We start from the raw sequence: 24874 nt of genomic DNA, 5'->3' as shown, positions 1-24874 counted from the left end.
CATTACACAAAGGCTTATTATCCAAGAGTTCTTGCCCTGAAGTACTTGCAGTCAAGTCAGAGGCAATAAATGGATATGAAGAACATAAGAGAATGGAGAAAATGTGGCAGTGGAGTACATGCTCTGTCTGCCTATCTATCTATGTATCTATCTATGTATCTGTCTTTTGACCTTTGTACCTGTGGAGATCCCTGATGCCAGGAGGAGGCAGTGAATATTTTTAACATTGTGATTGTAGCTTTAAAGCGTGAAGGAATCTCTGTGGCATCATTTTAAATGAGTGTAAGCAGGAGAGGTAGAGGTTTCAGTAGCAAATTTCCTAGCAAGATCGTTGCCAGATTAGTGTGCAGAGACCAGTCTGTCTGTGCCCTGCAAGGTATATTTCTGCCCTAAATTGAATTATTTTAGCTGTCAGCAAATGCTTGATAATATAGTGATCTGTGCTTGGGAGATTCACTCTTTATATTAGTGTTGTATTGCATTCAGTGTTGAGGCTAGACAGAGCCACTCGTCTTTACCTCATGGTCCCACGTGGACTCGCTTAGCTTAGTCATGAGTGGGCAATTAAATAACAAGAGGGACCTTGTCAGCTCCAGACATTAATATAAATCTTGATGCTTGTAGTACATTTACATGGCTCCCCCAGGTCTATCTGGACTTATAATCATCTCTTTTATTCACAGATCTGCTGGGATATTGACTGCTCACTTTTGCTTTGTAGCTCTCTGAATCAGGATTTGGCCCAGGAGATAACCAGCAGTAAGTTTTTCTGGCAGTCACTCAGTGAGTATAAACACTTGCCCACTTTGGTGTGCACAGGCATTGCCTCAAGTAATACTAAATACTTTACTGGGGAAACAGGGGCTCCTGCTTATCAGGCAGCAGATTGATTTTAATCTCCAATTTCTCTTGTTCAAATGGATTTTACCTTTAAATGGCTTGGAGATTTCAGTGCCTCATAGCTGATACAAGCCCTTCATTAAAAAGATCTGGTGATATTTTTATTTAGAAAGTGCACATATCTGCATCATAAAGCCCTGAATGATTAGGGGTCAGTGTGTCTGTTTCTCACAGAGATTTCATTAAAAGCTTCTTCTTAGTTTCTTTACCCTACCCACCTGGAGATGCATTAAAGATATAAGTAGTAGTGTTGTGGTCCTAAAGTAGGCATGATCCACTAGTTAAGATGGCTCATGTTATGTAAAAGCCTTTGCTGATGATCTTGTGGAAGTTCCATGACCTGAATGAGGCTAGGATTTTGAATTACCCTGAAGGAACATCTTACAGAAGGAAAGACAATCTGCAGACATGCTGGAACAGAATAGCAAAAATATGCTGTTTGTGCCCTGTTTTTCTTGACAAATAGCAGTTTTCTGTATTCAGGTTGGTGAGCTACTGCCTGTAAACATCAGTAAAGTGTCTGTGAAATCACACAGAAGCAGAGAAGGGTGCATGGCTGAGGTCTGGTATTGGTTTTGGTTTTTTTCTTCTGCAGCCTTAGAAATGCTTTATAGATCTCAAAGTTAGGCAGAACTCTTCCATTCACTGCTGTTTCAGGACTGTTGTATTACTATAAATAAATAAACTCTGTGGCATAATTTTATAAGTAATCTGTGCTGGGAGGTGGGGACTTGAGCCTTCGTTCTTCCAGTCAGATGCACGTTTTACTGGCTTTTACCAGAAAGATTGTCCAGCTGCTGCAGAGCCTTAAAGGAGATGTCACTTCTGAGACTTCTTCCCTTCTTTCCTCCTTTCCCTCCCTAGGTAGAGTTCACCAGAACAGCTGATAATATTGCCAGGTACTTGCAGCTCTTGTATAGATGTGTTGTAAAATCCAAAATAAACTTAAGAGATAATGTTACCAGAATCAAATGTCATAGGCCGATGCCTCTCCTGGTATCTATAGGGAATTCAGCATGTCAGTATTTAGTTTAACAACAAGAGACATGGATGCTGTGACAAAGTTTTGTTAAAGTGACTTTTTCTGTTACACAAAGTGATTGACACGGGTTTCATTGCTTCAGCTGATGAGTGTTGGTGCAGTGGCAGAAGCTGCCCACTCTGTATCTTCATTGATATTCTGTTTTTTGGTGTGTTTTAAGAACTGACTTATGTCAGTCTGCAGTCACTTACGGATCAGTTGATCAAGACAGTAAAGGACTGCATGGGTGATGGTAGCCAGGGCTTGGAAACCAGTGTGTTTGTCAAATGCAGCTTTTGTCAGTATGTGGCTGGATATGCTCTTTGGGTGGCTGGCAGAACTATTCTGTATCACTTTGGACTCAGTTTTGTCCTTGTGTGTATGTGAACCATTCACAGTGAAGGTGGTGAGCTGTGTTTTTACACAACTGCAAAGGCAGGAATTAATTCAGTCTTGTGCTACAGCTGAGTGAGAGCTCTTGGTGAGAGAATCAAATGGCCTCAGTTACTTAGTGTTTTATTACACTGTGAACTTGCTGTGCTGCTTGCCATCTTTCTTTCACCATCTTCCCCTTCTGTTCATTCCAGGTGAGTGCTAATACAAGTGCCACACAATCTGTTGGAGCTTTGGGGTAACTCAGAGAGAAACTGCAACGTTAGTTGAAGACAGAGCGTCAAAGGCTGGAAACACTCCCAGTTTATGAAAGATTTATGTGTGTGCCTGTTTGTGTGCATATAGCCTGACTGGTTGATTTTTTTTTTTTTTTTTTTAATTCAATTTCGATGATGAGCACAGAACATCTTCTATTTCTGCTACTGCAGAGACATATTTACTGCTGAAATTTGCTGTATGGTGACAGTCTCTCAGTAGTACATGTTTCAGAGTATTGCTTTGCTGTTGACTACAATCTTTCATGTCTTTGTTGTCACAAGCACAGTAATATTATTTTCCCTTTTTGTCCATGGGTCCATTGTTCTTGAGGTCAGCTGCAACCTTGCCGGCAGGTCAGAAATACTCTGCCTTAGGTGAAACATTAGATGGAAGGGAGCTTCCCAACACCATGAACAGTCTGCCTTTAGTAGATGGATACAAATTAATGAAGCCTCTGCTTTTTTTCTTGCTCACACTTTTTATCCTTTCCTAAAGAAAGGTTTATTGTCTGTATGCTGAATTGTTAGGCTCAGAGCTCCTTCTCGAGCACCGTTTTTGTCCTGCACGATTCTGAATCGCAGGCAAGGAGGTGCATGCAGTGCAGACATTGCTGCACAGGAGGCTGTAGCCACTTGTCTCTCTCTGGAGAGGGAAGATTCAGTACTCACACTGCAGGTGAGAATCTGTATGAGATATTAATATTCAAGACTATACTTTGTATTTGTTTTATCATGCAAGTGCTTGGATCCTGGTCCCTGGGACTCATCCATTTCCCTTCTTCATCTAAGCTTTAATATGGTCCTTACTCCCAGCTCTGGTTTACTCTCATGAGCAGCCCTGTTAATGGCCGTAGAGGGTCTTGGCACTAAACAAGCCTAAGAATGTGTGGAGGGCCGGGACTTGATGTGTGCTGAAGCCCCAGTGCTATCCCCCCCAGCCTCTTTTTGTAAGGCATGATCTCAAGGGAAGGTGTTGTCATGCTGATGCTGGGTAAATGGAATTTTTGTGCCTGACCCATAAGGGAGTTGTCCCGTAATTCAACAAAGATGCAAATAAGTGATGTAAGTTATATTTAGACTGTGCAGGGAATATTTAATATAATTAATTAATGTGTAATGTAATTTGAAGAGCTAAAGATAGATTTCTGCCTTCTTCCTTCTGACAATTTACAGCAGAAGAGAGTTGGTTATCCACTGTCCTCAGAGTATTAGACTTTGAATATTCATCTAGCCAATCTTCCTGATTGACTGAAAATCCCAGGTGGCTGCACATACAGTGCAATTCCTGCAGCAGGTTTCCTAAACTCTGATGCTGCCTGCCTTTACCTGCAGCTGAGTAGCCACTCGTCCTCCATCTCCACCAGAGGACCATGTGAGTGACTTCACATCAACAAAAGTTTAAGACACAAATTGTGTAATTTCTTCATATTTATGTAACTGAGTGCTCTTTTTCAGATACCTTGCCAGCAGGTTAACAGGTGTTTATTGACAGCAGAGAATCAATGAGACTCAGGAAATATTCACTCTGATCAAGAGGCGCATATATACAGGTGTGAAGGATTTATGTATGCACCTGTTTTCCCAAGGGCAACCTCTTCTTCCTCTTTGTCTAGATTATTATTTTTTGTTGCAAGCCTGTCTTTTTGCAGTGTGGCCCTACAGCTGGTGTCAGGCCACTTTCCCTTTAGCTGTGCTTTAGTCCCTGTGCCCTTGATCAGTTAGCAACTTTTGTGTGCTTTCAGCTTACTCTCCTGTCCCCATCAAATAAAAACATTTTCTCACCAGTTTCCCTGTTGTTGCCTGACCAGTTGCAATTTCCTGCTCTCTTCTTTATTCCTAAGTCTTAGTTTGCTTTTTCTTCAATCATTGCTGCCCTGTGCAAGCTTTTAAAACTGCTTGTGTCTTCATTCACCTGTTCGGCACTCTCCGTGGGTGGTGTTGGACTCCTTTGCCAGGTTCATGTGCTGCTTTCTCTGCTGTAGTGGTGGCAGAGAGAGATCAGAGGACTCCCATATGCATCTCCCACCCTTGCAGTGTTGAGCTCCAGGTATGGCCCAGCCTGGAGCTGCTGTTGCAGAACATTCCACCCAGATCCTCAGCCTGGTGCAAGCTCTTGCTGCTGCTGGGCTTTCCATAGGTGCAAAGCTGCAGTATAGTAGCTGGGTTATTCAGGAGTGTGTAAATTAGTCATATTTGGGTGGCTCCTGGCTGCACACTGTTCCCTCTTAAAAAGAAAAAAAAAGCTGAAAAGCTTCACATAGGTAAGATGTGCTGATGCTTTCTGAGGCCCTGTGGGGCTCTGGGGTGCATTAGCACGTTTTCTTGTTAACACTGGAGTTCCTTCTCTCCCCCTGCCATTTGAAGACTGAGAACCTGAGACAGTAACTGGTGCTTAAAACCAGTCTTAAAACCGTCTTTTTCACCTTTTTCAAAATAAGATGATGACATGATAGCAATTCTTTGAACAAGAAGGAAGATAATGTAAGGCTGAGTAGTGAAATCAATTGGTATTAGCCCAGTGGACGGATAACTTTGAAAACTATCCTAAAAGAAGGAAAAAAGGCTGATCCCAGGGGAAAAAAAAATAGAGAATTGCTCTTATCTGTGGTAACAGGCAGGAATTTCCTATGACCCCCTCCTTAGCCCATGCAAAGATGAAAGTTCAGAGATTCCAAGTAGAGATTTGCTAATGGCTAATGTGTGCCTTGGGGATGACAGGTCAGTTATCCAAGTTGCTGTTGGTTCTTGGGCTTGTGTAAGTTAAGGATCTTGATAGCACATTTCTTTCTGAGTGAAATGTAAATGACTGAAGAAGAATTTAATGGAAGGGCAGCTTCAACCAACCTGCATTCTCTCTTAGTGGCTGTGCACTGCAGTCAGGACTGCTGTTGCCATGGGATGTATCTTAGAAGAGCATCATCATCAAGCCATGACAGAGATTACAAGGCCTTCTCAGACCCAGCCAGTTTCTTACAATAATCAAAAGCACTTTCCCCACTGTTTCCTCATCTGAGTGAACCAGCAGTGACCCTTGGTGGTTAGAAAGGCTCAGTGCCTGCTGGTCTGTCATGCGTAGCCTGGCCAACCTGAGTATATGTCTCCTGAGAATCTGAATAATGTGGGCATTGACTAAAGCATTGGGCATCTTATTTCACAACTGATCCGGCTGATGTTCTAGCCAGCCCACTTTGCATGGAATCTTTGTTTCTAAATGGAGGATTTGGGCAGGAAACTTAAATCTCACTCTTGGATTTCTGGGTGATCACTTTGATGTATAGATTACTCCACTGCTAATCTGACTGTAGATCCATAGCATTGTTGTGTTTGAAGGAAAGCGCAGGCCTTCATTCCATGTAGTGTTTTGGGAAGAGATACCCTTTAAGGCCTATTTGAATTCACAGAGACTGGCTTGGTGAAATTTAGCATCAGGCCATAACCTGTCATTGGCCCTGATTTTCTTTATAGAAATCCCTTAGCTGCAAGAGACTTCCTTGTATCACTGTGCCTTGCTGTGACTATGACTGTACACTCACAGTGAGCTGTTATTCTGATGGATATAACTGAATGACAATGATAATGCTGTGTTTTTACAGTTCAGCAATCATTTCCATTTGTTCTTGAACCTGGGCTTCAAAACAAAATTTAAGTACAGTCACCACCTGTTCATTTTTCAGCCAGACAATCTGCTTTTTAAAATCTTTTTAATAAAAAAACACCCCAGACCTCTTCAGGAGGAGTCAATTTGTTTTTCTGGCTGGCATCTGATTCCTGGCTCATTTTCTAGCCAAGTGGCATCTCCTCCTTCTCCTCCTCCTCTTTACAACTTCCCTTCCGGCTGCTCAGTGTAACACTTAGCACATGATGTGGCATCATTGGAAGCTGTGTTTAAACTATTTGAATTCAACCATAGTAGAGTGGGAGTGAAATTTTCAATTTGTTCCTACTCTTCAAAAACAAGTTGTTAGATGATATATATATAGTATGTCTGTATATTAGTAGAGATTACACTAAATTTGAGGTAGAGGAATAGTTAAAAAAAAATAATTCTGCCTTTCAAACTGGTGGCCAAGTGAATTGTTTAGGAAAGCTCTCAAATGAGCTTGAAGAATAAGGACATTACTGCTTCATAATTTAGAGCTAGTTCTCGATTTTTTGTTTGCAACAGTTTTACACTTTGTTCTGAACTCTCTCTGCTGCATCTGACTATGGATGTTGGATCATGAAATAAAATTAGGAGTTTGAGAACTTTGTTGTCTAAGAGTTGCTTGTGTTGTTCCATAAAATACATGTGTACATGTGGGTCCAATACAGGGGTCTGCAGAGACCTCTGAGGGTGTCCTGTATAATGTTTGAACTGGGATTTACAAGTGGTCATTTGGAATTTATAATTTTGTTTGCCTTATTTTTTACATGAATTATATTCTTAGAATCTTAGCATCCATGGGGATGGAAAAGACCTACAGGATCATAAGAGTCCAACATCTGACCAATCACCATCTTGTCAACTAAACCATAGCACTAAGAGCCACATCCAGTGTGTGCTGAACACCTCCTCACATCCATGAGGAATGATGACTCCTTTGCTTCCCTAGGAAATCCATTCCAATGCTGGACTGTCCTTCCTGCAGAGAAATTCTTCCTGGTGTCTGACATGAGCCTCCCCTGTCACAGCTTGAGGCTGTGTCCCCCTGCCATGTTTTTGGTTGCCTGGGAGAAGAGGCTGACCCCGACCTTGCTATAGCCTCCTTTCAGGCAGTTGTAGAGGGATAAGGTCACCCCTGAGCCTCCTTTTCTTCAGGCAGAACAACCCCAGCTCCCTCAGCCGCAGTGGTACGAGTAAGAACCACTTAATTTTCAAATCCATTTTATCTTGGAAATAATACTTAGGTCACAACTAAAATTGAACAGAGAATGGGTATTTCACTGGAAATTAAACAAGATAAAATTCTAGAAGCCTAAAGTGACATAAAAAGTTCTGTTCAGGTGCCCTATTTAAGCTTTTAGTGGTGTGAAGTGCTTTTATAGAACAGTGCGTATGTTAATTGTAGAATGAATCCTTCATATTGATAGTAATGCCTGTTGTCTAAAAACACTTTACAAAGGTGATCGAGTCTTTTGCTCTAATTTTACTGAGAGATGTTTTACCCTAGGTCAAAAGGCATGTCTGATGGAGTGAGGACACGAGGTCCATTCCCACCAGAGTTTGTCACACTACGGCCTCTCTCTGGGCCTCCGTGCTGTACTGAGGACAGAGGACACGTACCAGCCCTCTCCTGGCATCCCAACCTGCTGGATCAGGAGTTGCACACTGTATCTGTGCAATAACTTTCAGTGGTGATCCCTACCAGCTAAGAAACATTAGAGCTCCCTAACCTCCTGCCTTGTGTGTGTAGTATTGAAAAAGCTTAAATTTATTTTGAAGATCTCAAGAACTGGCGAACCATAATCCTATTCAGTTCAGAAACTCAGGTCAGATGTGAGCTGGTGATGTGACATCTGTCAAAAGGGATGTTTCACTTTCAGCCATTTGTGCTCTAGAAATCACTCTGTGAATTTTAGCTTTCAAAGAGATAGGTAAATTATGAGACACAGTAGCCTTGCAAGTCCACATACTGAGACAAGAACTTGTCATTTGGCCTCACATGGACAAGTTGATGTGTGGGCTTTCTTTAAATTGATGGGGTGCCCTTGTAAGACTGTTGTCCTTGAGGAAGTTCCTGCACTTTCTCACCATCTTCCAACAGAATGTGCCTGGAAGAAATGTCAGTTAAACTGAAGCCCCTCCAGGGCAATGCTTTTGTTTATTACAAAGCACCGATGTATGAAATAACAGTGCTATAATCATCTGTAAATGAACCACGAACTAGGAGAACATCCACGAACATTTTATAATGAGATGTGTTCTCTAAAGTTGCGGTTGGCTGGAATAAATCAATAGCCCATGGAGTGCACTTTTATTTTAGTCCTAAATGTGCAAAAGGCGGTTTTAAGTGGCTCTGCTTTTGAGAGCACAGACTTTAAAACTTCCTGACTCCAGCCATTTTCAATGCCTGAAATTGTGCTCTAAGTAAGTAGTAATAAATTTCCTGAAAGTGTAGTAGGCCTTTCATCTTTATCTTCTGTGACTTATTCAAAGTGCGAAAATAATTACAACTCCATGTTTCAGGGAGCATTGTTCTCTGTGCCAATGTTTAATGACTTTTCAGTTAAGTACCATTCCCAGCTCATCACTTTTTAGCCATTTGTTGTTAGTCCAAGATGCTTAAGGAGGAAGAAACAGAAGAATGAGATGAAGTAGAGGTAGCATCAAAGCTGATGTTGATGTTTCAGCACAAAGACTGGACAGTAGAAGAATTATGTTTTTTTTTGCTTGAGACATCTGTAAAGAAGTTATGTCATCAAGGTTGTGGAAGCAAAGAATCTCCCAAATTCTCTCGTGACTGCTGTTCACTCACTCTTTCACTGTCTCTGTGAATGAGTATCTTCCTACAAGCCTTCACACTTTCCTGCTTATTGCGAGCTCCAGCGGCTCCTTTCCTCCATCCCGTGCCATCACACCACAAATTGCTTCCCAAAGCTGCCTTGGTCTCTGTTGATTCATCTGTTCCTTTCCCCATCTCACTGGAATACTGTCTTTCCATTTTGCACTTCTTTATTGCAATCCACCTTTGCCTAGCTCTAGTGAATCAATCCTTTGCTTTTGTTTGAAACTGCTAACACCACTTGCCCCACTCCAAATCAATTCCTGTGTGCTGTGTACCAGGTTATGAAATGTTTTCATAATGAACATAATGAACACTGTTTCAAAAATATGTTGCATTACTGTTTTTAGTGAAACTAAAGGATCTCTTCTTATTTGCGTACTTAGGATCTGCCATTAATCAGTGGTGGTTCTCCCTTGATTGCTGAAGCCTTCTAGTCCTGTTAAGTTTAAGGGTGTCTGAGGTTTATGGAAAAGGTTGTGGAAAGCTGCTTCTTGTCTAAACAGAGCTCCCTGTATGCGATAGATTTGTTACTGCTGTATTCTAGCTGGGAAATGTAAGTCAGAGCAAGGTTGCTGATGACAGAAAAAATCAATTGATGACAGAGGAATTTATGGTCCATCACAGAAAACAGAATGGGACCGGTGATTTATATATTTAGTGTCTTTAATCAATATGAAAAAAATGAAGTGTGGCATTATACATAGGGCCCCTGGCAGTGAGTGATGATGGTGTAATCTGTACATATCTGCCTTGTAGATGAGTCTTTCCTGGAAGGAAACTCGTGGACAGTGGGCAGCATTTTAAACATAAAGGTGGGTTTTAAAAGTTGTGTATGTGTGAATGGTGTTTTTATGACAAAATACCTTGACAATAAATATAAGCACATTTGAGTAGAAGATGGATTACCTGTTTCTCTCTTGGGTGATCCTGCTTTTGTTAGTTGTTGGCCATTGGTGAAAGCTGCTGTGTGGTTCCTGATTCATGGTAGTTTTGTCATTCCTGTGGCACAGAATGTCACCACTGAGACAGCACACCTAGGTGTTTAAGCATGGACCAGAAAACAGAGGAGGTGGAAATTTTTTCCCAACTAGCCATAAGAAAATTAAATTGCTCTGATGTCAGATGGGAAACGTGCCAGCCCATGGACACAGAATACAAATGAACTGGAGGAACTTGTTGGATGGAAGTCTGTGGGAAGATTGATGTCCTTTTGGGTCTGGACTGTGCATACTGTGATGTGTTGTCGCTGTGGAAGATTTTGGGATGAAACATTTCTCTTTGGGTAAAACTGCAGCATCACTTTCCATGTCCTTGGGTTTCTGTTCTGGTACACTGGTATCATACCCAGCTGTTGCAGAGCAAGGGTTTGAGTTGGGAAGGAGTAGGAAAGGGGGCTTCTGTCCTCTTAGAAGCCTGTCAGCACCAAACATAAGATCTGCCAGCTAACTTAGCATTTTTGCACTGTTACTGAATTGCAAATGGAAAAACATCTGCGATATTGTACCATACCAAGAATGGAAGGGATGAATTCATGTCTCCAGCTGCATCCTGGTCTTGATTTAATTTATCAAACCCAGTTTTTTTGGTAAAATATAGTATATTTAACCTGACTTTTCCTAAATCTGGGAAAATTTGGTATTTTTTGGCTCATCTTTGTTTGTCCTCATTACCTGAGATGGAAGAGAAAGTAGGGAAAATTGTTAGGTATGGTAAGTGGAGATTACAATAAAATCATGTTCTGGGAATCGCTCTAAAGTGTTAGGCAAAATCTAGACCTCATTTCCTTTGTTTAAAAGAGACAACACTTTTAAGTTTCACTGATACTAACTGCTGTTAGTAGCAGTTGGTAGTGATCTGGTATTTTATTTGGGAGAGAGATAAGAGGGAATAGACGAATCACCTTCACTGAAAGGAAAAGCGGATGCTTTTGTTAAAACGGAACGATCTCAAAGAATAAGGGACATTTCAGTTGATGTCTTCACCTATTTTTGGGTTGTATTAAACAGCTGTTTTCAAGTAATAGTGACAGCAAATTCCCTCTGAGCTTAGTCTGCAGTTTCTTGAGAGCTGCCCATGACAGATATCTATTCTTGAAGTGTCTTTAGCAGAGGTATTAAGTAGGTTAACATGTGTTGATACTTCACAGTCTTCCAGATGCTCTTCTGGTGTGATTCAGTAGCAGGACTGATGTATTACCTCGCCTTGTCTCTCACTGGACATGGGTAACAGTGAAACACCTTTACTAAGCAACAAACAAAAGGCAGAGGCTGGTACTGGGTCAGCAAGTCAGGCCACAGGGCCAGTCAGTACCTTTTGGCTGTGACAAGCTCTCAGCATGGTTTGCTGCAGCAGCCAGAGCTTTGTCACACACAGAAGACCAACACCTCGGGACCCTCCCCATGTACAGTTCCTGTACTCCCTGTATTTCCTGTGGTGCCTTCAGTCTCCTGCTGACTTCTGGGATTAGAGAGAAAAAACATGCTCTGCCCCTCTGGCATGAAATGGGACATTTGACAGGGACCATTTCTAGCACTGATATGTAGCTTTATCATCATCAGTACAACTGAAGTTAAGAAGAGAAAGTGCTGCTTTTAATTCTTATTTTGCAACCAGTTTGAAGGTTTAGGACTTGTATGACAGACTTGACATGTGGCTTCTGATAACAAAAATAGTGAGGACATGTATCTGCTCCTTCTGTGTCCAGATTCAAGCTGGCTATGTATCCTCTTCCACGGAGCACTTTTTTCCTGAAGAGTGATTTCAGTTATTACTACTGTTAATGAGATACCTGCTAACTGTGGATCAGTCCCATCCCTTTCCAAAAAGTGCCTTTTGTGTATTGCACATGGAAAATACGGATGTGAGCTTGGAGATTCCAACGGCTAACTCTGAGATGCCCCAACAGAGCTGATATTCTCAGCTTTGGACCACAGCAAATGGCTGAAATACCTGAAAAAATCTCCTCTGCATTCAAAATCAACACAAATTTTATTAATACATTATATTTTGGGAAATCTTATCTTGCACACACTAGAGCAGACATTACTCTTGACACATTTGAAATGTCCTTGCACAACTTCAGTGAGGAGAATGAATGAACTTGTGGGTGGGCAAGCTGAGGTTCATATTTTACACTTCCGTACACTGTGTTGTATGGAAAGATGCTCCCCTGCTTGCTATACTAAAGCTTTAATACAGTGGAGTGGACTTCCTTGGCTTCTACTTTCTGTACTAATTTAATAGAGACAACTTCTGAATTGCCTTACCTTTTGCAACAATGTTTGTAAAGTACTTAATCGACACATTCACAGTCACTATCTTCTTTGAATTTAAATATTCCCCTCTCAGATAGTCACAGCTCAAAAGTCCTGCCCAAGGCCAAAGCATGCCATAAAAACCTAATGCAAGATAAATGGGCCCTCCTGGTTGCTGAGTGATGAGGGCTTGGATGTATTTGAATAGTTCACAGAGACTGCAATTTTCATTGTCTTTAGGCACCTTTTACAGATCTTTCATTCTCCTTTTTCTGTTGTTCTTTTTCATAGTTAATATAGTTCAAAAAAAGTTAATGTGCACTTGCATAAGGTGAAGAAACTACTGAACATAAGGATTTGAGTATCCCTAGGAGCTTTGACCGTGGTTGTTGTACACCTACGTGTGTGGCTTAGCAGCTGGTTTTGCAGCTGACACCAGGTAGACTAACCTAGCTCCTGGGTGCAGGAGATAGGATAGCAAGGGAAGAATAGGTGTTGCACGCCTTTCTTTATAGTGAGAGTAGTCTTGGAGATAATTAATGGCAGTAGGCTGACTGCTCGAGTCCATGTAGCTCCTCAAATCTGCTGGGATGGGAAGGTGGACAAGGTTAGTGTTGGGAAGAGCCAGCTAATCAGTGCCTTCCAAGCAGTGGACAAGTGCATATGCTTCATCTCTTTCTCCCCTTTAAATCTCAGTTGATGCTAGTACTATTGGGGAAAGAGTTTTTAAATTTTTCGTAAGTGGCTCCTTTATGTTTCTGTAAAAACTCTGAAGTTTCTAATTGCTAATCGTTAGTGAAAAAACACAACCAGTAATTTTAAATCCTAATAATCTTGCTTTCCCCAGACTCCTGTGTGCACAAAATAATCTGTTACAAAAACTGATGTGGTACCATTAACAGATATTTTTCATGCATTTTTTGCTTTATTTGTAGCCTTTCACTTTCGTAGTGCACACGCGGGTGTTTTTGATGAAGCAGACAGCTGTCTTTGAACTGTTTGAAATAATTGAGCAGATGTATGGCTCTGCCACACATCAGCTCAGTGCAAGGCATCCCTCCTGTGCAGTATAAATCAGGAGACTTGAGGAGGAAATATATAGTGCTAGACTTCATTTCCTCATTTGTCTTTGCCACATTGTACCCCCCTGGGGGGGATAATATTTTGATGGGTGCATAAAGTACCATTAACTTTAACATTATCATCAATCATCATGACAAAGGAGGACAAGTAGTCTTTGTACCTGGTCTTGCCACTTGTTTAGTCATCAAACCTTTGGAAAATGAGTGTAAACACATCTTTATTAAGGCTGTGGTTCTATGGTACAGTTTTTTTGACATGAATACCTGTTTTAGCTGCTGCTGCTCTACCTTGCACCCGTAAGGCATAGCAGCATCTCTAGCTGTTGTTCTGTGCATGCTGCCACCTTTCTCAGGGCTCTGGCTTGGCTCACCTTTTTAGAGAAAATACTTTTACAGGATGGCAGGGGCAGGTAGTAGGAAGGTTGTTGTGGGAGGTTTTTTTGTGTGTGTGTGTGGGGGTGTTTGGGTTTTTTTGGGTTTTTTTAAATTTTTTGGAGCTTCCTTAGTTTCTTGATCCCATTTGTACCTTGCTTTGTGAAGAGCAGACCTGGCAACCCCTGGGAGGTGTGGGCCTGGGTGAGGGCAGATGTAGCTGTAGGCTGGCAGAAGAGGTGGTGTGGTTTTAAATCACCATTTTCAAAAAGTAGTGAACTAAAAGCTGGTAAACTAAAGCCTAAATGAGTAACCAATGTAAGTGTTGGTAGTGCTGCAGTACTGGGGATGTAGTCAGGATTATTTGTTGACAGCTTCTCTAATAGGCCTTTCATTTTTTCCCTTTTTAAGATTTCCTGAGGGGGAGAAAAAAAATCATCAGGAGAAGTGCGTTGTGTTGCACAGCAGCAGTGCACAATAAAGGATGTAGCCAGCATTGTCAGAGGAGTGCCAAATTCAGGGCTGCACTCCAGGTGGGAATTGAGGCAGCACCAGCCAATTTTTATCATGTGATTTTCTCAACATTAGCCTTTCCTGATGACATAGGACAACACAGTCTTCCAATATCTTCTCTTCTTGCTTTTAGAAAGTCTCTGCAGATGTGTCAGATTATGTCTTTGCTTTTCAAAGGGATTCCTGTGCCTCACAGAGGGATAGATTATTCACTATCAGCATTAGGTTTTATTTATTTTTTTTTTTCATTTGGATTATAATCTTGCCTCTTCCTCAAGCATGGCTTTTCTCTCCACTGAAGTGGGGCAGTTGATGAGTGGATGATACTGCCTTGGTATTTACTAAGTTGTTTCTTAGAGGCAGTTTCCTTACTCCTTGGGTGAATGTGGTATGATGACAATTTTTAGTAGGAATTCAATATGTCATGCTTCACCAGATTTCTTCCTGGATGGCATCATTTTGTGCTCACTTATATTTTCAATATACACAAATGCTTAGAAGCCCATGCAGCAAAAAAAAGGACAACTATGGAAATAAATGTCAGGCTTGTCATGCTGTTACTTTCTGCACACTTTTTCCTCCTGTCCCCTTTTTTCTTCTGCCCCTCCTTACCATGCTAATCAGCTAAGTTAATATTAATTCTTCAACAGTGAGTGTTGAAATATGTGAAATTGTTTCCTGCTGCCTTGTGTGTCTGGACAGTGCGTGACAACAGCTGAACAGGTTTTGAAATCTGGAGCACTGGGAATTGAGTACAACAACCTGATTCAAGGGAAATCTGCTAAGAATGAACACAGGTTGTAATCTGATGGCTTGGAACGGCATTTTCCATCTTGGCTGATTGAGTCCTTAAGAATTGACCCCAAATAGAGGAATGGGTCTGTGCCAGTTCAAAAAAAAGTCCAAGGGAGGATTTTCATGCTCAAATGCGGGTGTTTTAGGCAGTAGAATTTCCACTTTGAGGTTCAGTATTTCTAACTCAACCTGCATAGGGCCTTATAGCCAGTGTCTGTCTGGGCATGAATTTGAAGCAAATAATTCAGCACATGCAGATCCATCATGTGCTCTCAGCATAAGGCACAACAGAGCATTTTGCTATTGTGTATCAGTATAATCAGTCCTCCAGTATCCAGCCTCCTTCCTGTATAGTACAGTTTAATACACAGCAGAGAGGCATTTTCTTTCTCCATGAAGATTGGGAAGCAAAACATTGGCCTTGCATGGGCAGTGATCACAGATGAGGGTATCTTTCTAGATATGCATCTTTTCCTCTATGCATCTACACCAGGGGAAAGCTTGGCAAACATTTTGCCTGCATTGAGATTCCAAAGCAGACTCACAGCCATTGCAAATGGATGATCCCAGTCTCTGGCTGAGCTGGCAGTGATTAATTGAAACCCTTGAGATACAGGACTGAGCAGATGCAAGTGACCTTAGGTGACACAGAAATGAAGCCTTATCTGCAGCAGAGAGGGTTCAGCTTTTTCTGCTGCTGTAAACAGCAGGAAAGGAGAAAGGCACAGAAACTAGCCCAGGTAAACTTTAAAAGAAGGCAGCTAGGAAGAAACCCACAGTATGTTTTTTGTTTAAATCCAGCAACCAGAATGCTGACAAACATTTAAGTTGTCTTGTGGCTGAAACGAGGAGGATTTTTGACTATTATTCCTTCAAGTATCCTTTCCCAAGGATAGTCTTTGCTCTGTGCCTCTTTTTGTTTTGTCCTTTTTCAGTTTTCTTACCATCCACTGTCAGTGTTCCAGGTCCTGCTTTTACGTTATCTTTATTTACCCTGATTTGTTTAGGGTCTGCACACACACAGAGCAGTGGTTATTACCCAGATTACTGGGTTGGTCAGTTAGCACTGGGCACTGCAGGCTGTCCTTTATTCACAGACAAGGAAGGAAAAACTTCCTTTTCAGTCACCTGCATGCCTGGGCTTTACCTCCCATAAACGAGAGGGATTCTCACAAGTTTCCAGTTATGGAAATTGTCTCTTACTGCATGTGCTTGTATTTGGGCTAGCAACTTGACTTGGAGGTAGTTAGCACAAGAATGAGGTAGAAAACACGAAGTGTCACTTTCCAGGCCAGAAGTATGTGTGGTACGTGCATGTGGACTCCTCCTCCAGTGAGCAGGCTGGGTTTGTGTGTTGGTTTGTGTGTGTATATGAAAGAAGCAGCCGTGTAGGAATTGCTGCAGTACCAGAGCTGGAATGCAGGTAGTTATACATAACAGTAACTTCAGACTTCTGGGTAGTTTCATTGCCTTGTAGAATCTTCCTGCAGGCAGAAAATTTGGCTTAGGCATAAGGATTTTCAGGAATGTTCTTCTTTAAAAAGATGATGTATGTGGTGGAAACTGTAATTTAATTTGTGTGGCCATCATCCCTGTGGCTGTTGGAGATAGCTGATTATTTCCCTGATAGTAGTGGCACAAGCAGTGCTTTCCAGCATTTCCTTTGGATTCCTGGCAAAGGCTGTCTGGGATAGTAGGTCATAGTGAAGTGAGGTTTCTCTCTTTTGCTCTAATCAGAAAAGGCTGTTCCTAGAGGCTTGCTTCAAACGGTAAGAGAGGGAAAGCAAAGGATAGAAATGGAATGTGAACATGACTGTGTTCAAAGTGGAAAATGTTAAAGGACAGGAGTGTCAGGAAGACACCGTTGTCCTCAATGGTTGATTGCTTTTCAGCTTGTGATCATGCAAAAGTACATCTCCTGTAACTGTAGCACCATGTGCTTTCCAGCACGCTTCATCTGAAGAACTCAGAGCCCTGTAAGCGCAGATGAGTTAAATTTGTGACAGTTCTGTGATGGAAGTGCAAGCACCTCGGCTCTACACATGGAAGAGAGGAAGAAAAGTTCAGGTGCTTACCCAGAATCAGTAAGACAGTGACAAAGTTAGGATCTGAATAGGAGCTCTGGCTCCCAGTCGAGCATGCAGACAGCAATGAATCACACAGTGGCTATTAAGCTGGGCTCTGCCTTTCCTTATGTAGTTGAACAAATGAAACTGTTTTTTTCCTGAAGCATTGAGCACCCCATAGCTCCCCTGGAAACCTGCTGGAGCAGTGGTAGTTCAGCTGTTTTGCAAATCAGATTCTTGAGAAAAGAGTATTACACAGAAGAAACAGCCTCAAGAGGGAAGAGTACTGACAAGATTTCTGAGGTCATTTGGGGAGCATAGAGTAGCACAAAATCGAGCAGAAGAGATAGGAGATAAGGAAATGACTGGGATGAGAGTGAGAAGGACAAATGAGAAATACTGGAGAATGGTGGTGAGGACAGGTTTGATCTCAGAGCAGGAAATAGTAGGAAAGTATGTATGATTGGTGTGAAAAAAATCCCTGCCTTTAAGGAAGTACAAAATTACGTAGTACAAGAGAGAAGAGTTTTAGAGAGGCAGCATAAGCCTGAAGATAGGAAGGCTACTTGGGAGCACAGAACCTTGCATTCCTTTTTCCTCCTCTCCCAGTGATGTACTAAATGTTGTGCCCTTCCTGTGTGATGGTGGTGTGATCTTGTCTGAGCCTTCCAGGATCTAATAAAGAAAAAACAGTAATTTCCCTTAGTGTGTAATAAGCAGATTGAAAAAGGAGGGGAAAGAGTAAGAGGTGCGTGAGGACTTTGTAGCCCTGGTTATGGTCTTTATTCTTATAATCAAAACTTTACTCCGAAAGGGTTCCAGAAATGAGTCTTTGTCAGCTGATACAAATAAAAGTTCTATTCCTCATTCTTTCCCTTTTCCCCCTGTATGATAATATGTAGCAGATGTAAAAAGAGGACAGCATCATAGGGTTTAATGTCAGGCAGGGAAAATCAGTTATTGACTGATTTCAGATTCTGTTTTTCCATGACCTGGGTAAGGCTGCATAACCCTATCCTTTGTGAAGATTGTTGGAGAACTCTGGCTATGTTCTTATTACTACTATTGCTATTATTATTATTACTGTTATTTGTAAAAGTAAATAAATGCATCTGTGTGAGACAGAGAGAGAGAGAGACTGGGTGAATGTGTGGTGGGGTGCAGGAGGAACTGAAACTTGTGTTGTTTGTTCTGCTGGTGGGTCAGGGTTAGGTGCTTGGGCAGTAATGGGAGCCCTGAAGGAACCTCTTTTGAGGACTTGCTATTGCATTGTGCACGGCATCACTCTGTCACTGGAAACTTACCATGAGAGTGGAAGTCCTGTGTTTCTGGTGCACTTTTAATAGATCCTCTTTCTTACAGTAGAGCTTCACTACCTGGGAGCTTCTTTGTGAGAGTTACTTAATAAACAATATTCAAAAATGCATTCTCAATAGAAGTGTTTAAAAAACATGTGGATGTGGTATTTGGGGATATTGGTTCAAAGGTGAACACAGTGGTGTGGCAGTTTGACTCGCTGATCTTAGAGGCCTTTTCCAACCTTAATGATGCTATGACAAGACAGCCTCAGGAGAGCAACTGTAGTGCTGGCAATGCAAGAACACAAATCCAGTATTTTTACGTTGCCTCGGGTTTTCCCACACGGCCTTGAATAATTCAGATGGCCTCTCAATACCTCAGGTTCTCGGAAATGAGGAAAGGAGTACTACTTGACTTTGTGGATGTAGGCTGATAAAGGTATTGAAACTGTAGAGGTATCTAAAGGTAAAAGCTTTTATCTGAGAAAGTAATCTGCCTGCTCCCAAGTTGCTTGGGAGTGTATGCTTTATTTAAGTTAGGCATGGAGGCTTTTATAAATCAGTCCCTTGCAACCTGTAGAAAATCCCAGCAAGGCAACAGGAAGCTGCTGAGTGGCTCCCCAGTGTTCAATACTAGTGTTGATAAAAAGCCAAGGGGATTTCCTGCAACATGATTTATTTTCTTGGCTCTTCACATATGGTGAACGTACAGCTTACTGTTGCGGTTAATCCTGCCTTACTAGATGCATCGCAGAAAACAACTGCCAGCATCAGTGACGAATTGCAATGGAGCAGGAGGACCTGCTGGTCATTTGGGTTAAAGATTGGGGCCTTTGAATGGCAGTTTATCCAAACACCAATATTGAGAGTGAACCCCCAAGCATCCTCAATACATAGGGATGTACTTGTAGGTGATTCTGAGTAACACAAGATGTGGGGAGCGGGCATTTCTCCAGATCATTTGTAATTTTATCCTGGGGCTACGCTACCTCTGGCTTGCTTTAAGTCTGGATCTGAAAAGCACTGTGATTTATTGTGATTTTTTAGAGAGCCAACAAGAATTCCAACCTAGTATTTCAAGGCACTGAAAAAGAATCCTTTTCCCTTATGAAATCAATTCGGAACGCAAATTACCTTTCAGTTGACTACTTCTTTGCACAGCTCTGTTAAGTAATTTATCTTCTTAAAGTATGGTCAGATGGGATTTTTAAAGTTCAGTTTCTTCCTAAAAAAAGGACATGACCCTGATTAGGGTTATCCCTGGGGAATGAACCTAGAACTCTGGATCAAAAGGAACAAATCTGCATTGCTTATGCTAGTTGTGTATCTTTGAATGTCTGTGTATTATCCAGAGGCTTGCAAATGTCTGTGTTCGCCACATTCTGAAGAAGAACAAGGAGCCACAATGGGGGAGTTTGTTTGTATCTCCAACTTGATTTCATGAGCTTGTATCAAACCTCCATCACCCTGGGTGCCCCCACTTTGTTGGTGGAGCAGATGCTGGTCTGAGCCCTTGGAGCTGGAAGTCAGGAAGTGTTTCTGTCTAAGTCAAAGCCTAGCTGGTGTGATGACAGTTCATTCCTTAGCCCTGACATGTGCTCTGACCACATGCAGAGGGTGCAGAACAGGAGAGCTGGACTTGGGAATGATGATGGGATCTTTTGAGCCTTGGAGTGGCAGAGGGTGACCGTGAAGAATCACAGTGCTTTCCAGCAGGATCAGAGATGCTCACTGCCGCTTAACAACAGTTATGGATTAGTAGAATGCTAACTGGGTAAAAAACTGGCTGGATGGCCAGGCTGTGAGAGAGTGATGTTGAATGGAGTTACCTCTAGCTGGGGGCTGGGCACTGAGGAAGAGAGTGCATGACTCCTCTAAGTGACAGTGGAGACTGCCAAGTAGTTCAGTTTTATAGGTGAATTGGGGAACATACCTGAACCTCATAATGATGCAGAATGCATCTGTGTCCCTCACCACGGATTGGATATTTGCTCACTCAGCTTCTGCAGTGCTATCAGGAGCTCAGGCAGCCTTTGTGAGGAGATCAGGGAGCTCTGGAGGTACTGTAGGAAAGCAGAGCAGCACTGAGGTATATATAGGAAATCTGGATTTCCTGTGGCCAGGATTTCTGACTCTGATGCAGATCTGTTGTGCCACTTCGGGCAGATCTCTCTATTCCCCTGAATGTTTCTTTTCTTTCTTGTTTATTCCTGTCATACTGCCAGGAGGGAACTGCATCGAGCCCTCTGTTGTACAGCACCAGGTTGTACAAGAAGCTGAGGCACATCCATCACACTAATAATGATAGGAAGGAGAGCACCCTTCAGAAATACTTCCTTACCTTTTAGTTATTAATACATTTTCTTTTCTCTCTTTTTTCATTCTATTTTTTTCTTGCTTGAAGGTGAAAATAAGTCAGCTATCTTTTATTCCTTCTAAAACAAATGACTCCTGACAGGTGTGGAAATGTGTTTCCCGCAATTACTCCATACAAACAGGGGCCATGCTGGCTCATTTTTACACCCACATAGCATAGCTCAGACTTTTCATTAGCTTGGCCTACATCTTTTCTTTGCAGTGATAGGCACATGAAAGTACAATAGGAATAGGGCTAGGGAAGAGAAGAGGGGAAGAGGATGCATTGTTGCCTGAAAATTGCTGTCTCAGTGTTTTAATAGTTGCATATGCAGTATTTTTATTCTTTTTATTGCTTACCAGCAGTGCAAGAACTGATGTGGGTTCAGATGTACTGCGGCCTGGGATGGCCGCCTGCTTGTGCCACTTGGACAAGGTTGGTTTATGGTCTCGGCTGGCAGAGGAAGGGAGAAGGGCATGCAAGGGATTTTCCTATTGTTCAAGAGGAAGAGTGTACCCTGGAGAAAGGAGCATGAGGCAGACACAGCCAGCCATCTCCTCCTCACCAGCCTTGTCCCTGGTCACGTTTGCTTCTGGGAATCTCCTCCAGCAGGAGCTGCTGTGTGCTGGGACTGATGGCTGTGGGGTGACAGGCAGGAGGAGAAGGTGGGGGATGTGCTGCTGTCCCTCAGCAGGGCTTGTCCTTGGCCAAGTGCATCAGGGTGTTTGTGTGAGAGCTGAAATGCAGTCAAGGCTGGTTAGATCAGCATTAGGCTAATTTTAAATCCCAGATAGGCTGCCAGTCTTGTTCTGCATAGCTCTAGCCCTCCTGCTCCCTTTCATCTTGCCGCAGCTTCATCTTTCCCTTTCAGAGTTGTCCCCCAATTGCTCAGTGCAATTCCTGGGCGATTGGTTTTTGTCCCTAAGCCCATTAGTGTGTTTGCAGCTCGTGTCCTGGAACTGTTTGCCCTTGTCAGATCTGTCCCTCTCACACAGCCAGCTACAGAGTCTGGCAGATCTAGGCCTCCTGCCAATGCTTTTGCGGTGCTGTGGTCTCTCACGCAAAAAGTCACTCTTGTCTGCAGCGGCACAGGCTGACAGATGTTTTGACTTCTGCTTTTGTCCCGCCTGGCTGTCTTGGAAACACAAAAGGCACACTGGAGCTAGCACAGATGGGAGAGATGTCTGCCGAGATCTAGCAAAGGTCACGCAAAAACCGTGGAAGGAAGATATTAGTGCCGTGTTTATTCCGTCCCTACCTCCCTCTGCAGCTGGAGATGGTGCAGGGAGGAGCCATTCCTGGTGTGTCCGATCTGTCCTGGCTCTTCCTTCTGTTGAAGGCTGTGTAAGCACGTTTGCCGTGCCTACATTTAAACAGAAATCCCAGGGTTTCAGGATTAGCAAGCAGCTCTGAGGAGCTGGGACTATTCATGACTGTCCACATGGCTGCCCCAGAGCTTGAACACCACTGCTTAGTAAAAGACTCTGGTTTAAGCTAAAAAGACTATTTTGCAGGTAATTTTAGTTGAAGGAAAAAAACCAAACTCCAAACATCACTAACTAAAAGAGCTGGAATGACTTGTGTCTCCTGTGATTACAAGAGCATGTAGAACACACCCAAAAGAGCAGGGATTCATTGTTGCTCCAGAACCATTGCCATAGCTCATGCTGCTTAAGTAATTCAAAGACAGTTTATCCAAAACCCTTTGGCCAAGTGAATACAGGTGAGGTATTTTGGATTCTTGTTCTGATGTCATGGATAAGATCTGCTGTGTAGATGCATTCTTGTGTTACTGTCTTTGACCAAAAAATTGCTGCCCAGAAAATCAACTTGATGGTGTTGGGGTTTTTTGTTTATTTTTGGTTTGTTTTATTGGTTTTTTTTGAAGCCTGCACCATGGTAAGAAAATGAATAGCAGTGTTCTGTGTGCAATGCCACAGATTATTTAAGGTGCTAATGCCCATTCAAAGCTGTTGGTTAATTGAACATCAGAGTTATAGCCTGAGCTGCCAAATGTAAACAGGGTAATAGTTTTTATTTATTTCACAAGATGAAATTCTGATCATCGGTCATGTTTATTGACCAAATATCTCAGGGCTCAGTATTTTAACATTTTACATTTTACATTCACGTTAAATTATTAACATTATGCTGAGGAAAAGAAAGATAGGTAGGAGTCTTAAAATACTAATGTGTTGTGACCTCATCATCCTTTTGTACTGATGGCATTTGCTTGTTGTCATCCTTGCACGAAAAGTATGTATTCAGCAGATGTCTCAGCAGCACTGAATTGTATCAGGTCCACTGCTCTTTGCTGGTCTTTATTCTTTAAAGTGGGAGACAAACGGTGCTTAAACCTTCGAATCAAGGAACAGTTTTCAGCAGTGCTTAAATGATTTAAGAGTGCGGTTCACTTTGGCTTCTAGTCAGACTTTGTGCTCTTTAATCTTCTTAAGTTCTTTCTTTCCCTCCTCCAAGGGTTTGCTGAATCTGTCTCTCCTTAGCACTAACACGGCCCCTGTAACTCTTGTGTGAGTGGTGTCCAGCCTCCAATAGAGTGCCACATCAGCCTGGTGCAGGAGAAGAGCTGTGTCTCCAGCTTACAGTGGGGCATTAAGGCGCAAGGGAGATAGAGTGAGTTGCCCCAAGCCAGACAGGGATTTTGAAGCATGGATACCCAAGTCCTATGCTGCTAAACCCTGAGCCTGATTGCTCGGCTTCTCTACAGCAGGGAGGTGCTGAGCATTCCCTGCTGGGCTTTGCTAAGGGCTTAGGCTCTTCCTGACATGGTCTGCTTGTCCAATGTACAAGTATTTGCCAAAACTGCTGAGGTTTTGCTGTAAGCGGAAGAGTTGGAATTGAAACCTCCCAGGATTGCTCTCTGATGAATTACTCTGTGCTGAGAAAAGGAAGATAAGGAGCAGGCAGAGGAAAAGGCATTTAAATACAGTATCCTGCATATATCATTTGTTATTTCACTCATGATGCCTGACAGTGGAAGAGCATGCAAAGTACAGATTTGCTGGTGTTGGGCTTTTTCCCCAGGTAGCCCTTTCATTAATAGTGGCTCTTTTGTAAGTTCATGTTTTGGTGAGCTTTGGATCACCTCTTCAGTCTCACCTATATGTACAGGGACATACAGTGTTTGGGACCTTTGAGCAAGGATGGGGATTATAGGGGATTTAAGCAAGCAAAGATGTAAGCTTGAAAAGATACTGCTTTGAATTTTCTTAAAACATTGCTTCTTTGGAATGGAGTGATGGCTTCTCTTTGCTTGGAACAGCTGTAGCCTTGCATTTAGGAGAAGTGGGGTTTCTGGGGTAAATGCCCCTTTGGGGCAGAGTGAAAGCCTCAGCACTGGCCTAGGTTTATGCCTGGTGTTTTCTTTCTATAAACACTGTTTTTCTGCAGTCACTGCAGTTTGTGCTGTGAACAGGTTTCCCATGGGGGAAGGGACTGGAGGGTGCACAGGAACATTTTTTCAAATGAAATCTTTTTAAAAAATGTTTAGAAAGAAATAATTCTGAGAGTTAGTTATTTATTGGAAGTTTTAAACAATGAGGACAGTGTCCAGCATTTTGGCTGTTGTGCGGTTTTTGGGGTTTTTTTTAAGATTTTGTTTGCTGCTACTGTTTCTTTCTCTTTATATTGCTGAGTCCTTGGTTGTCCACAGTGTTTTGTGTAGACTTAACAATGGTGTGTGTTTCAGGGACCATGTGTTTCAGTTATCTGGTCTGGGCTAATTGAACAGCTGTAGTCATCTGGCATGTTGTGTTCCTGAAATGAAAAATACGGTTCTAATTTTTCTTTTGTTTATTTAAAAACCTGATTGGCAGTAAACGCTGTATATCTACCACATTCTAATCATGGACAGTGGCAAAACTAATAGAACAACAAAGTGTGTGTATATATTTTATTTTATTTAGAATACTTTTTGTCTCTTTTAGGTTGCTTTATTTCAGATTATCTAATTTACTCTCCAGAAATGATCAGGGAGCACTTGCATGCCAAATGTCAGCCCATCAGGTGGATTGGTGGTATCTCTGTTAAAATGGATTTAAGAAAGGACAAAAAACATCACA

At 42.2% G+C, this 24874-nt stretch overlaps 1 protein-coding gene across 14 annotated transcripts in view; it reads left to right on the top strand.

Annotated features, from left to right (window-relative positions):
- The window catches only part of TSPAN4 (tetraspanin 4), a 415828-nt gene that overhangs the window by 99135 nt on the left and 291819 nt on the right, over positions 1-24874 (top strand). For 2 of the 14 annotated variants that reach the window (XR_015288709.1, XM_086895708.1), the window contains exon 3: positions 684-783. The exons of 11 other annotated variants lie outside the window; for them this stretch is intronic. The gene's annotated coding sequence lies outside the window, so the exon portion shown is untranslated. The remainder of the gene's footprint in view (positions 1-683; positions 784-24874) is intronic. One more of the 14 variants, XM_086895706.1, reaches the window with a different exon arrangement.

The sequence above is a fragment of the Cyanistes caeruleus genome, chromosome 6 (genome assembly GCF_971803275.1).
Source record: "Cyanistes caeruleus chromosome 6, bCyaCae1.hap1.1, whole genome shotgun sequence".
NCBI lineage: Eukaryota > Metazoa > Chordata > Aves > Passeriformes > Paridae > Cyanistes > Cyanistes caeruleus.
Note: the sequence above shows the minus strand (reverse complement) of the source record. Positions and strands in the feature narration are given on the sequence as shown.